Source organism: Ranitomeya variabilis, chromosome 5 (assembly GCF_051348905.1).
Source record: "Ranitomeya variabilis isolate aRanVar5 chromosome 5, aRanVar5.hap1, whole genome shotgun sequence".
Taxonomy (NCBI): Eukaryota; Metazoa; Chordata; class Amphibia; order Anura; family Dendrobatidae; genus Ranitomeya; species Ranitomeya variabilis.
The window spans coordinates 516,433,159-516,443,823 of NC_135236.1; the positions used below are offsets into that span (position 1 = coordinate 516,433,159).

The 10,665-nt window shown below is 45.2% G+C and overlaps 1 pseudogene; it reads right to left on the minus strand.

The window, feature by feature from the left end:
- Positions 1-2,472: 2,472 nt before the first annotated feature.
- Positions 2,473-9,233, minus strand: LOC143775076 (trans-acting T-cell-specific transcription factor GATA-3-like; annotated as a pseudogene).
- Between the last annotated feature and the right edge of the window lie 1,432 nt (positions 9,234-10,665).

The following is a 10,665-nucleotide window of genomic DNA, read 5'->3' on the forward strand; positions in this document are numbered from 1 at the left end:
AGTGGCCGGATCCTCACCGCTAAGGTTGGTGATGGGGGCCTGTACTTTAGGCTTCAGGAGGGAGTTTAAGGTTTCAAAAAGTCGTTTTGGATTGTTGGATAGTGAGGTGATGAGGGTGGTAAAGTACGATTGTTTGGCGAGATGAAGGGCAGAGTTATAGGTTTTGAGCATGAACTTATAGTGGATGAAGTCTTCTGCTAAGAGAGATTTTCTCCACTGCCGCTCTGCACACCTTGAGCAGTGCTGAAGAAAGCGTGTTTGCATTGTGTGCCAGGGCTGCCATTGTCTGTTTTGGGTCTTTCTGCATGTAGAAGGTGCTGCTTCATCTAGGGCATTCTTCAGTGTATTATTAAAGTGTGACAATGCTAAGTCTGGACAAGAGAGGAAGGAGATGGGGCTAAAGATGTGTGGAGATTGCCCATAAGCTGCTGGATATTAATGGTATGTGTATTCCGATAAGTGTGGTAAGTGGGGGTGTACAGGGTGAGGAGACAATTCTTGACAGAGAAGGAAAGAAGGTTGTGGTCCGAGAGTGGGAGAGGGGAGTTAGTGAAGTCGTGCAGTGAGCCGGGATGGTAGAAAACCAGGTCCACAGTATTCCCGTCCTCATACGTAGGAGAATTAGTAAACTGTGAGAGGCCGAATGAAGAAGTTAGAGAAAGAACATGAGAGGCAGATTGGGAGAGGGGATCATTGATTGGGATATTAAAGTCTCCCATGATGAGGGTGGGGATGTCACAGGATAGAAAGTGAGTAAGCCAGGTGACAAAGTGGTCTAGAAACTGGCGGCAGGAGCCAGGAGGGCGATAAACAACCGCCACTTGCAAGGAGAAGGGCTTAAAGAGTCTGACGGCATGGACTTCAAAGGAAGGAAATGTAAGTGAGGGAACCGGGGGATGACCTGGAAACCACATTGTCACGGCCACTCCTTCCGCTCATTCTTACCCGCTGCGGCGCGCTCCTCCTGCAGGCGCTCGTCCTCTCCTTCTTTCTCTGCTCTCTGGTACTCATCGGGTGCGCGTGCGCACCGCCCACTCCAGCACTTCCTCTTTCTGATTTGCAGGCGCTCTGTATCTCCTCTCTATGATCCTGGAGGACCGTGACCCGGAAGTCCTCCAGCACTCCATGTATATAAGGTGATTCCTTCCTCTGCTGCTTGCCTGTCTGTCATTTGTGCTTCTGTGACTAAGGTCCACCATTGTCTTTGCACTGCCTGTTCTGAGTCTCCGCTCTGTCCAGCCAGTTCGGCTTCTCTGCCTTTCCCAGGCTTCCTTGTCTCCTCGTCCAGTCCAGTCCTCCCGGTGTCCTCTCCGTACTCTGTGGTCTTGTGTCTCTGTCCTGCTTCCTTTGTGTCTTCCCCTTCGCGGTTCTCCTTTGGTCTCGCTGGTTCCCAGCTCTTACCTAACTGTACTTCATCTTGCCTCACTCTGTCCGTCCTGCACTTAGCTTCTTTATCTTGTACTTCCTACTACCTGTCTCCGGGTTCCAGCTTCTGCGGCAATAGTCTCCCTTGGGTCTGCCCCTAATGCTCCCTGTATAGGGAGTGGTCTACCTGGTCAGCTCATCCTTGGGAGGTTTGTTGTCATGGATCTGCGGGTCCACCCCAGGTATTCCAATAGGACTGCACTCGGATGACATCTGAGTGCAGTTTGATTCTCACACACATTGTGATGAAAGGAGCAAACCAACACCTCCACCCTGTCTGTTCTCAGGTCTGAAGTATGTAAAAATTTCAGCCCACCAAATGAGAGAGCAGCAGCGGCGGTGGTGTCTGAATGCTGGATCTAGGTTTCTGTAATAGCCAGAAGGTTAAGGGAATTAGAGAGGAAAAAATCGTGAATGTAATTTAGTTTGTTACACACAGACCGTGCATTCCAGAGAGCACATTGGAAAGCGATAGGAGAAAGCATGCAGTAAATGTTAATAAGATTAGCAGGGTTTCTATATGCAGCTGGTGGAGAGTAATGTATGCTGGTGGAGGGAGGCCCAGGGTTGGGGGAGATGTCACCTGCAACTAGCAAAAGGAGAAAAAACAGAAAGAGCAGGTGGTGGAATGATTTGTATGAACGTCTTGAGTGCTGCGAGGAGGTATTGGATGGATTGGAGTGGGTAAGAAATGTCAGTAGAGCCTCAGAGTTATATATGGGAGAGAGGAGAAGGGAGGGGTGGATATGGAGAGAGTGCACAGAATGTGTTAAAGGGCGGGCGAGTTGTGAGAAAGCAGAAGTAAAAACAAATAAGAAGCAGATTGATATGATCAATGCATAATGTAGTATGACTGACCAAGAAGCATGTTTGTATGAAAAACTTATTCACCTTACCTGTCTCCTGCCCTGTCCGACTGCCATTGTATAACTACCGAGCACTTTATCCTGCTGCACTTAATACCTGTTGCACGTGTGACCCTGCACTCGTGCTATCCCAAGCTAGAGCTGAATATATATGAAATGAAATGTCTGCTAGCATCAGGCACCAAATGGCCACAATAGGTAATTAACTAATTAGAACAAGGCCAGAACAGGCATTACTATGCAAGGTAAACAACCAATGCTGAACAAGGCCATAAAACTGAAAAAGGAAAAAAATACCTTTGAACCCTTTAAAGCAGAAACCAAAAAGAAAAAAAAAACACCACAGGAGTGATGGATGGATTAAATACCATGAAAAATTTTTGCTAGATATGATTCCGTTCACACTTGTCAGTCAGCACACAAACGGATGATGGATTAAATACCATGAAAAAATCTTGCTAGATATGATTCTGTTCACACTAGTCAGTCAGCACTCAAACGGATGATGGATTAAATACCATGAAAAAATCTTGCTAGATATGATTCTGTTCACACTTGTCAGTCAGCACACAAATGGATGATGGATTCAATACCTGTACCTGAGAGTGTCTTTGGTCTAGATTTACATAGGAAGCATGTTGGAGATCCCCCAATGAAGTTTGGTGAAAAGAGTTCTGGACTGTAGTCTTGGACATGGGACTGGTAGCTGGAGATGGAGTAGTGGGCAGAAGACGACGCTCCCCATGAGGTTCTTGAGTGAGATTACTCCAGCTTCATGGACTCGGTGGACACATGATATTTGATGTAATCCTTGTCCTCTTAACGATTAACTGTGGATCCAGTGTTAGATATGGAAGGGTCTGGGGAGACATCTTTTGGTAGTGCTGGGGGAAAGGGAAGAGGTGGGGCTTGAATGTCCTGTAACCAGGGAAGATAATGATGATGAAACTGGAGGGTAGACAGTAAGGGGTCCGGGTGGGCTGTAGGTCTTGGAGAAGGGAGGAAGGTTCCATGGTGATGCAGCATGAGGTCCTCCTATAGCCTTGCTGCTGTGATCCAACCAAGGATGTAGAAGAGGAGGGCTACATACCTGGCCATGATGTGGAGCTGGGTACATCAGTACTGCTCGCACGGACTTGCTGTAGTAGGAAGGTACATGGGTTCCTTGGCTCTCGATATTAAAAAGTACATCCATATCTTCTGTAAGAGGATACTGCGAGTGATCGATGTATGAGTGACTGATCCCAGGGTGATGGGACTCAGGGTGTCCATTTAGTACAGCCGGGTGGTGGTGGTGACTGACCCAGCAAGGCTGGTCTGTAGCAGAGACCTCTATGGCCACCACATCTTGATACCTGCTGCAGTAGTTCCACAGCAAAATAGTGAGTCCAATTAGATGAAGTAGTAAATGAATAAAGAAGTTAGAGTAATAAATCCAGTGCAGTCAGTGATGATTCTTTGATATCATTCAATGGTACGCCGTGTGCTGGCTGGGGAGAGGGGACCTTCCCCACTTAGTTTCAGGTCAGATTGCACCGCCTGTCAGTAGCTGAATCCCCTGGCAAAAGACCTTCTTCTATTCTTCTTTTGACTTTATTATCCTCTAGTTTTACTTCAAGTTCTTAAAAAAATATGAACACATATAGATATGGATTTTCTAGCACCTAGTAATTGAGTATGCTACAAAATATTAAACTAAAATAGCCCCCCCAAAAGAGATATAAAATATAACTTTTAATATGAATATATAAAACCAACACAAGCACCATACATAAATAGTGCACACTAGGTTCACTCTATGTTAAGAACCCTCAACTTGACCACTACCCATCAGCGGAGGTTGGCACCCTAGTTATATCAATACGAAAATGGTGCCTCTGCTCCTCGGCAGCTGACCCTTACTGCCCTGCTTCACCCTCTAGATAAGTGACATCACCCACTCATGCACTAATGGGGATGAAGGGAAAAATTAGCAACGCCAGCGGACTGCTAAAGCTCAGAATGTGGCTTGTGTCAAATAATGAGTGAGTAAACCATTAAGCATCATTCAGATATTAATTAGGTATATTATTGATATCTGACATTAATGATGTGTATAAATAGTTTCCCTCCCTATGCTGTCTCCTGTCTGAATTGGCCTGCCTAACAGTGGAGGTTGGCTACCCTACTTGACAGCGGATATAGCACTATGGCTGACCATGGGAGTTCCTATAATAGATGATGTGGCATTCAAGGAAGAATGCAGGCAGGCAGCTTTGGTTCCAAGATGGGGAATAGAACATTCACAAACTGGACTTAATGGTCTAGGAACAAGGCAGGCAGCAGAGGTACTTATCATATCAGTAGCTTGTAACCGCTACATGTTTCAACACACATGGCTCATCAGGAGGTAGGATGAATTGATGCTACAAAATATTCTTTGACCTCCTGAGAACCCACCTACTTAGACCTTTGGTTTCATCTAGACATTACAGTATACAGTGCTAATAATGCCCCCTTCACCCCCACATTATTTTTTCTTCTCAGTACCTTATTCTTTCACTATTTTCTACCATCTCCTTCACCTCCTGTTTGGATTTTAGTCTCCTGTATATATTTTATACTCACCTATTCTGAGAGTCAGGAATGCAGATAAGGAGTTGATGTGTCTGGGGGGACAGGAACAGGAACACTGGAAGAAAGGATACTGGTGCAGGTTCAGAATCGATGTATGATTTAGATAGAACATACTCAGGATCACAGGTACTGTTCTGACAGGACGGCTAGCTTAGACAGGATGGGTTCATAATCACAGGTACTGGTTCAGACAAGACGGGATTAGTATCACAGGCACTGGTTCTGACAGGATTGATTAAGGTTCAAGTGGATTCAGGTTCAGGCACAGACAGGACGGATTCTGGAACAGCACAGACAGGATGGATTCAGGAACAGGGATCTAATAACTACTGTATTTTTCGGACCTATAAGACGCACCGGACTATAAGACGCACCCAGGTTTTAGAGGTGGAAAATAGGGAAAAAAATATTTGAAGCAAAAAAGGTGGTAAAATATTTACTAACATAAACATACTATTATATGTGTTGTTACTATATATAATAGTATGTTATGTTGGAAGCTGCGGGACCAGTGTGGTGGCTGTGAAGTACTATGTGAAGACGCTGGAGGGTGAGTATAAGAATGGAGGCACAGGGCTTATATTTAAAGCACCACTCCAGTGCTGAAAAATAACATGCTGCTTTGAGATCCCATTTGGAGAACTATAACTCCCAGCATGTCCTGCAGATCCTATGGCATGCTGGGAGTTATAGTTCACCACAGGAGTGGCAGAGTGCTTTATTGTGTGTTGTACGAATTAAGCCAAAATGGGGGCGCACCAATGTCCTATATGAACTCATGAGCACAAGGGGGTGCAATACCGAGTCTGTACATCACAACTAACAAGGAGCCAAGAGAAAGGCAGACTCATATGGTATGCACAACCACACAAAATCAGATGCAGAAATCATGTATATATAAATATCACCAAGCCTTTATTACACCTCAAAAAGACATAAAAACATTTAAAATAAGATATACACATCTATACATACACCATACCCCAAGGCATATATTCTATATGAGGGAAACCACATGGAAAGACCCTAGAGGCAAACCCTGATGGCATATCTATCACACACCAAATCAGGTGTGTCTAAGCAAGCCGTCCGTGCAGGGCGAGTGCCCTTGCTGCCCATATATGTATATAACGTAGTAATAATATCCAAACTCATCCAAGTGTATACAACCTGTCGATGGTCAAATGAACACATACATCAGGCTGGTGAGAGAGAGCAACATGGATGGTGCAGGGTGGTAAGCCAGAATTAGGTCTCCATGTGGCGAATAGAGGAGGCAGAAGAATAGCCTGAGGCTATACCAGGGGTATGGTGAGAGCGGGCCCCACACGTATCGCTGCCGCAGCAGCTTCGTCAGGGGAAGTGACCAGAGGTGTATTAAGCTGCTTTAAATAGAACATGAAATCATAATAATTACATACCGCTGTGGAGCAAAAAACGGCACCAGGAGGCACGGGGAGAGGGAGCACCATACGCGCCATATCGAATACACAAGCATAGTGCTGGGAATAGTGCAGCCTCCATAGGGTACAATGCGCGTGCGCACACCGCGATTCCTGATAGGATCGCGTTGCGCATGCGCTGTCCCAAGCCGGCCGGACCGAGCAGCACATACAGAGAGCATACGGTATAATCAGTAATGAGGGAATAGAGCTAAAAAGATAGATATCGCAGCTTAACTATACGGGAATGTGCTGATCAGGGACAAAGAAGAGAGGAACACTAATAGAAAATGTGGAGGGGAACAGGACAAAATGTGTTGGTATGCATTGTGGCCACAAAAAGTAGAGCCCCCATGAGGCCCTATCACCTAAGGAGAAAAACCTGTTAATAGGCAGACAATATATACAACAGTACTTCGTAAGCATGCATCAATATATAATGCATACCGTGCAGGATATTGTGCCCATCAAAGTCCATAGTGAGACAATGATTGGTCATTAATGATTAACACACCACGGTGTATTGAAGTCCCCAATAAGATGATAAACAGCCCACCATGGTGTGTCCCAAAGAAAGAGGGGGAGGGGGAGGGGGGAAAAAGAAGCCACCGTATACATGAGTGGAAAGCATATATTGCTTATTTATTCAAGAGAGCACCTGAACATATATATGCATAATTGGACCCAATAGTCCAAGCACCTCTCCCATGATATAGGTCAAAATGAATTAGTCCATGAGCTGTCCAAATAAAGGATAAATCCAGCTCTGAGTGTCATGTTGTAGAGACTTGTTTCATCTGGGTCCAAGGTGCTTCCGTTCTCCTGAGTCACCATCCACATCCATCATTTCTTTAAGCACTATGGGTCAGTAATGGCTTCCGGAGCTACACGATAGTTCCCAAAATGATGGTATCCAATATACATACACGTCGTCACATTCCATATGCCCTCAGTTTCCCTGGAACAGAGATGATGAATAAAGAGCCAATCATCAAGAGAGAGAAAGGTAAATATCCACAAGATCACATACGTCCAGATTCATGCTGATAATCTATCCCAGGAATCCCTTGAAGAGAAGCTCTTCATTGAGTCCCAGTGGCGTAACCGCCTGAAGGTCAAAAATCCACCTGGATTCCATGCGCAAAAGATGGCTATGTATATTGCCACCCCTTTCACCACAAAAAACTCTCTGTAACCCCACAATCTTACTATTAGTGGGGGAGCCCCTGTGAGTCGATAAGAAATGTGTTGCCACGGGGGTAAGTATTTTACCTTTTGCTTGATCTGTGGCTGCCAGACGTATGGTGGAGATGTGCTTCTGTGCTCTTTTCCGTAGTTCTTGAGACGTTTGCCCCACATAAATCCTATTGCAAGGACATACAAGAGCATAAATGACGTTCCTGGTCTTACAGTTGATGTATGCTTTAAGGGTATGTGTATTGGAGTTGGTGGGATGAATAAAGACATCTTGGATGGGCACCATAAAGGGACAAACGTTACATTCTCCACAAGTTATTGTGTGTTGTAGTGACTAACCTTTTAATCGTGGCAGCCAGCCATACTGTGGTGAGGTAAAATTCTGGAGCATCCCATAACTGCACACACAGAGCCCTCCCTCTTGTTGCTTCTCCACAGCACAGGAGTAAGCTTGCAGATTGTAGTGTGGTGTCTGCAGGACCTGTGATGACATCAGAAGAGGGAGGGCTCTGCTGCCATGTGATGCTCCAGCCCGCCCTCTTCATGACATCACACAGGTCCTTGTGCTGGAGCACTCAGCATCCAGCACAGCCCAGGCAGGTATGCAGCGATCTTGTGTCTCCACTCTGGCCCCTGCTCCTGCCTCCTCCACCAGACACACAGATCTCCCCCAGCTGCTGCAGAAATCCAGCGCTGGGGAAACCATGTGTGTCCCTGTGAAGGAGTATTCATTTGCTGCTCCTGACTTACCACTCAGCTGACAGGTGGGCGGGGAAGCAGCTAATGAATATTCACTGCACTTTAATGATCGGGACCATGTGGTTTCCCCAGCTCTGATTCCTGAAGCCAGGCAGTGGGGACATTTTTCTGCCTCCTGTCTCCCAGTGCAATCCCACTCGCTGCTGCCCCTCCCCACATTGCATCCCTACCATAAGACGCACCCACACTTTCCTCCCAAATTTGGAGGAAAAAAAGTGCGTCTTATGGTCAGAAAAATACGGTAAGTAGCAAGGGTAAGACTAACTAAACACTAGAGTTGCTCAGGCAGCTCCCTACAGGGGAGCAATAGGTTGAGGACACTTTTGGAGTGCGTGCTGCCCCTTTAAGAAACGGGGGGCAGGTGAACATTGCCCAGGGACCTGCGTGGTGTACGCTGGCTCTGGAAGATGGGATCTGATATGGGAGCTGGGACAGGGAAAACAACATGGTGGTGAGCATGTCAGCTTCCCGGCTACAGGTAGGAGTAAGAACCATACAAGGATTCCAGAGCTATAAAAGCTCAAAATGGTCTGAGGAGAGCATCAATGCTAGCAATGCATCTGCTACTTTCTTACTATACTGCGTCCTTAGGACTTTTATCTCCAGGATAACTGCCCCTGTTTACCCCTCCTCCTCATGCCTGTATAACACTTGATAATGAGCATTATTGAGAACATTCTTCATAATGTTGATAGGCTGAGAGAGGCTGGTTAGCAACAGCTCACAATTGTCCTCCAAATGTCCATTTAAACTGACATGTGCTGGAATGCCCGGATGATGACAGCTTGTAGGCTCTTTGCCTACAGAAGCCTGTGCACTACAGGATAAAGTAGTGGGGCAAAAAACATATGACTCACTGCTCTGTCAAAAGATCCAACTGTATCAGCATCATGTTGGTGATAACGCCAAAGTGGTCTGACGAGATCATTAGCACTAGCATTGCCTCTGCTACTTTCTTACTATACTGTGCCCATAGGAATTTTGTGCCCAGGATAACCACCTCTGTCCACACCTCCTCCTCATGCCTATATATCGCCTGCCAGTAAGCATTGATCAGAAAGCTCTTTGCAATATTGATAGGTTGAGAGAGGCTGGTTGACAATAGTTCACAATATTCCTTCCGACTGTCCATTTAAGCTTGAATCTAGGCACCGTATACATCTCCTAAACTCCACTTTTGTGAGAACTACAGCATTTAGCAGGAGTTCTTGGCATTTTTATACAAATAGTCTCTTCAGAGAGGAAGAGAACTAGAACTCTTTTGCCATCTATTGGAAATAGCAATCCTAAAAGTCAATGTCAGCCCTTTAACAAGCCTTTTTACATGACTTAGGATAAAAGCCAAACCAGAATCTAAATTTGCAGACACTGTGCTTTGGGGTACTGCCCCTCATCAGTGCAAAGTGTGAGATCTGGTTTGGCTGTGTGAGAGGCGTCTGACCGTGATCCAAGTAGTAACGTTTCTCCTTTTGGAGAGTGACATGTTAAGCATGCCGAGATGAGGAGACTTAAAGCCCCAATGCTTCTCTGGGAAATATGCAAATAGTCTCTTCAGAGAGGAAGAGGAGGTGAGATGCCTCTCACACAACCAAACCAGATCTCACACTTTGCACTGACGAGGGGCAGTACCCCGAAACACAGCGTCTGCAAATTGAGATTCTGGTTTGGCTTTTATCCTAAGTCATGTGAAAAGGCTCGTTAAAGGGTCGACATTGACTTTTAGGTGGCACTAGCGTTCTAGTCCTTTTCCTCTCTGAAGAGACTATTTGCATATTTCCCAGAGGAGTACTGTGGCTTTAAGTCTCCTCATCTCGGCATGCTTAACTTGTCACTCTCCACAAAGAGAAACATTAATACTTGGCATTTTTATTAAAACATGTATTGCTTATTTAATCTTGAATATAATTTATTTAGCTATGAATAAATTAAAACACTGGACAATCTCACAGGATGATGAAATTAAAATAGCAAGCATGGTTTCTTTAAATTTAAAACTCTAATTTTCACTAATCTTTTGAAGTGAGTTCCATTGGCCGAACAGATACTGGTTAGACAGATGTGTTCATTTTGATTGTGTCTACACTGTTTGTATTATAAACTACGTAATATTCGTATATTGTAATAAGAGAGTATGATTAGCACTGGAGCTCATGGTGGATTATTACAAGGAGAATTTAAAGGGAGCCTGTCACCAGGTATGACTGATATGAGATAAGACCACCACCTTCCATGTCTGATATACAGCATTTTATAATGCTAAATACATGCCTTCAACCTGACCTGCAAGACAAAAACACCTTTTATTACACTCACCTGCAGGGCAGTCCCATCTGAGGGGTGTCACTGGTCTTGGTCCGGCG